Below are 4,231 nucleotides of genomic sequence, written 5' to 3'. Positions count from 1 at the left end.
TTGGATAGGGATTGGCTAAACGGTCCCTCTTTTAGGCCGTTTGCTAGTCCCATGATGGCTGCTTCAGTGGGCAAGTGTTGTATGTCCAGGCAGGCTTTGTTGAATCGCTCCATGTACTCTCGGAGAGTTTCTTGGTTACCTTGTTTGATCCCGAGTAGACTGGGTGCATGTTTTGCCTTGTCCTTTTGAATGGAGAATCTTGTTAGGAATTTTTTGGTTATGTCTTCGAAGCTGGTGATTGATCTAGGTGGCAGGTTGTCGAACCACTTCATGGCTGATTTGGTGAGAGTGGTGGGGAAGGCTTTGCACCGAATCGCGTCGGAGGCGTCGACTAGGTACATTCTGCTTCTGAAGTTGCTGAGGTGGTGACTTGGGTCGGTGGTGCCGTCGTAGAGATCCATATGGGGTGGTTTAAAGTTTCGCGGTACCTTCTCCTTCATGATCTCTTGCGTGAAGGGATCATGGTTGCCTTCGGGGGTGGGGCCGCGGTCTGACCGATCCTTCAGGTTGGCCTCTATTTTCCGCAGTTTTTCTTCTAACTCTCTGCGCTTGCGAGCTTCCCTTCTCAGATCTTGTTCAGTTTCCTTCTGCTTTTTTATGTCCTCTTCGAGTTGTTTCAGCCGGTTTTGCTGTGCCCGAACTGCTTCTAGAATTTCCGAGCTCTTTTCTTTTTCGGGATTTCGTGGATCTTTGTTTGGGAGTGACGTCTTTGGGCGATTCTGTTTGTTTCCTCCTGGAGTGCGTGGTGATAGAGGGCTGTCCGGTCGTTCTCCGGTGTCAACTCCCTCCTCTTGTTCTGATGCCGCGCGGTCATTGTTGGAGGGGTCGTCCGCCATGGTAGAGGGATGACTTCCAGGTCCCCGGCAACGGCGCCAATGTTCCGGGGGTTACCTGAAACGAGTAGCTCGGACGTCTTGGTGAGGCCCGAGGTAGGGGTCAGGGACCCGAGCTTGATATGTGGAGTGGTTGGTGGTTGTACCTGCAATGACACTCCGATGCTTAAGTTAGCATGGGTCCAAGCAGATATTGAGTAGAATTAGAATATGAGTTATACCTGGGTGCTCCAGTGTATTTATAGTAGTTGGCTGTGATCTTCCCTGGATAAGATATTCTTATCTTATCTTATCTTTTGGGAGTTTTATCCCTATCTTTGTGGAACCGCCTTTCTCTAGGCCTTTTCGGCCTTTTAATTTTTGGGCTGCGTTCCTTTTGATGGGCCTTTTTAGCTTTGTTGTCCGAGGTCCGACCTCAGGTGTGGGCCTTGGGACGAGGTCGGACCTTTCATGGATTTTGCCGATTTGGAGGAGCTCGGACAGGGTATGAACAGGTATTAAGCAGGTATTGAGTAGAATCAGAGTATGAGTTATACCTGGGTGCTCCAGTGTATTTATAATGGTAAAATGTGGCCTCCTATGGATAAGGTAAGTTAGTTATCTTATCTTATCTTTATCTTTGAGTGAGGTCATCTTATCTTTAGGGGAACCGCCTTTATCTTTCTGGGCTTTGGCTGCCTTTAGATTGGGCTGTGTTTCTTCGTTTTGGGCCTGCTTTGGGCTCGTTTGGCGATTTGGCCGAGCTCTTTGAGAAGAGGTCGAATATTGGCCGAGCTCTTTGAGAAGAGGTCGGATAGTCTGACCTGAAGAGGTCGGTCAGCTTGTCGCTAAACATCCCGGGTTGGACAGCTTGACCCAGGGTATGAACAGTGCCCCTGCTTGAGTTCGATCTTTCTGTGAGATCGTATTTTTCAGAGCTTCGATCTCTTTGGAAGTCGTGCTCAAGCATCTGTCTGGCTTGTTTCTTCATTGCTTCGCAATCTTTGTAGATTTTCTAGAGGTTTGGTACTTCATAGTCCAACATCTTTTGAGTGGTAGTGCGGGTTTTCTACCCTTGCCTTCTAGATCACGCCTTGCTTTAAGTTTATGTTGACAACCTTTCTGCTTTGGCAAAGTTATCCTTGCGGCTTGATATCCGAGCTTTTAGTGACTTGTCCCATGAATTTTTAGTGTTCTTTATATAGAACCTTTTTTTAGTCTTGGATGATGTTCGTAGCCCTGTTTGAGATTGTGCCTTTTTTGAGTGGAGTTGTATCCCTTTTGGCTAAGCACATTTGAGCCTTAAGTTGTTTCCCAACCTTTTGGCTTGTTCTTTTTTGAAGTCGTACTTGCGCCTCTTCTTTATCTAACGTCGACCTGTATGACTTTGCCCCTGCTTGAGTTCGATCTTTCCGTGAGATCGTGCTTTTCAGAGATTTGATCTCTTTGGGGAAGTCGTGCTCAAGCATCTTGTCTTAGGTCGATTTTGAGTAGTTTCTCCTTGTGCAAGTCTGGTATTGCCCCTTTTTACTTTGAGAGGTCTTTTCAGCCTTCTTTTGATTTGTTTGTCTTCTTTGCTCAGGCTTTTTAGTCATAATCCAACAACTGTTCCGATGGAAAACCTTTTTATAGTCTGTTTGGATGACTTTATAGCACCGTTTTGGTTTGTGCTTTTGCCTTTTAAGTAGTGTCTTTTTTCAAGACTTCGTACTTTTTAGCAAAGCATTTCTGGCCTTCCTCTAGCCGTTTCAAGTTGTTTTTGTTCCCTTTGTGGATCTTTGCAGAGTGTCGGTACTTCGTTGTCCGACCTCTCTTGATCACTTCTGGTTTCATCCACTTTCTGTTTGGTCGAGGTGGTCCTTGGGGCTAACTTGTCTGACGACTTTTTAGTATTCTCGTAGAATACTTTTTAGTCAGTCTGAACAATTTTGATAGCCTTGTCGTCGAGCCGTGGCTTTTTGGGCGGAGCTATGTCCGTTTTAGCGCACGTTTTTGTTAGGCCGACTTCTTCTTGTAGATCCAATCTGTCGCTTTAATTGGCTCGGGCTGACTTCTTCATGTCGGGTCCTTTTAAGTTATTTTTGTAATCCTCTTTTTTGGACCTTTGTCAGGTCTCTTTCAGGGATTACTTTTATAACTTGTCCGTTGTAGGAGACCGACTTCTTTATGTCGATCTCTTCTAAGTTATTTCGTAATCCTCTTTCTTGGACCTTTGTCAGGTCTCTTTCAAGGATTACTTTTATAACTCTTTGGTAGTAGGAGTCCGACTTCGTTATGTCGGTCTCTTCCTAAGTTATTTTTGTAATCCTCTTTCTTGGATCTTTGTCAGATCTCTTTCAGGGATTACTTTGATAACTTTTTAGTGGTAGGAGTCCGACTTGGTTATGTCGGTCTCCTTTAAGTTATTTTTTGTAGTCCTCTTTCTTGGATATTTGTCAGATCTCTTTCAGGGACTACTTGTATAACTTTTTGTTTTGGGCTAACTTTGTTATGTCAGGCCCTTCTAAGTTAAAGTAATCCTCTTTAATAGGGTTGGCCAGACCTCTTTCCAGGGTTTACTTATAACTTGGGTTGACTTGGTTCGACTTCTTAACGTTCGACCAGTCCTTAAGTTATTATTTTAGCGATCTGTAAGACCTTGTTAGGTTCTTTTTTAGATCACTTTCGATAACTTCTTACATTATTCTGTGTTCATCTTTGCCGATTTGTAGAAAGTGGTTGTCATCTCTAGATTGTCCTTTAGGTGAATCGCATTTTCACCTTTATCGGACGGTTGTCTTTATCGTGATCGTGCAGTGAAATTGTTTTTCACTTTCTGCCGATCTGTTGCTTTATAATCGGGCGATGAACTCTGCTTTCACATTTTTGCCGACCTTGTTGAAATCGGGCGATGAATTTTGGTTTCATCTTTCCCGACTTTTATCATGATCGGGCGGTGAATTTGGTTTTCACCCCGCGGACCTTGTCGTGATCCGGCAGTGAAATTTGCATTTCAGATTAATGCGTCTTGGTATAGCAGTGAATTTTGTTTTCACTTTGTCGAAATCAAATGATGAATTCAGTTTTCATCGTGGTCGGGCGGTGAAGTTGGATTTCACCTTGCCGACTTGTCGCTTTGTAATCGGACGATGAGTTTGGTTTTCATCTTGCCGACTTTGTCGTGATCGGGCGGTGATTTTGGTGTTTCACCTTGCCGACTTTGTCGTGATCGGGCGGTGATTTTTGTGTTTCACCTTGCCGACCTGCCATAGTCGGGCGTCTTGGTAGAAAACTTTTTAGGGAATCTGCAATCTTTTAAACAATAATATAAAGATAAGAGTGTGTACATGTTAGTACTTACCTTTCTAGGTCGGGCAATCTTTTTGGATCTCAGCCTGGCGCCCTTTGCAGGCATGCCATGACCTTGGTAGCTCTTGCCC

The sequence above is a fragment of the Arachis duranensis genome, chromosome 6, assembly GCF_000817695.3.
Source record: "Arachis duranensis cultivar V14167 chromosome 6, aradu.V14167.gnm2.J7QH, whole genome shotgun sequence".
NCBI classification, from domain to species: Eukaryota; Viridiplantae; Streptophyta; class Magnoliopsida; order Fabales; family Fabaceae; genus Arachis; species Arachis duranensis.
The sequence above is the reverse complement of the archived record's forward strand: the minus strand, read 5'-3'. Positions refer to the sequence as shown.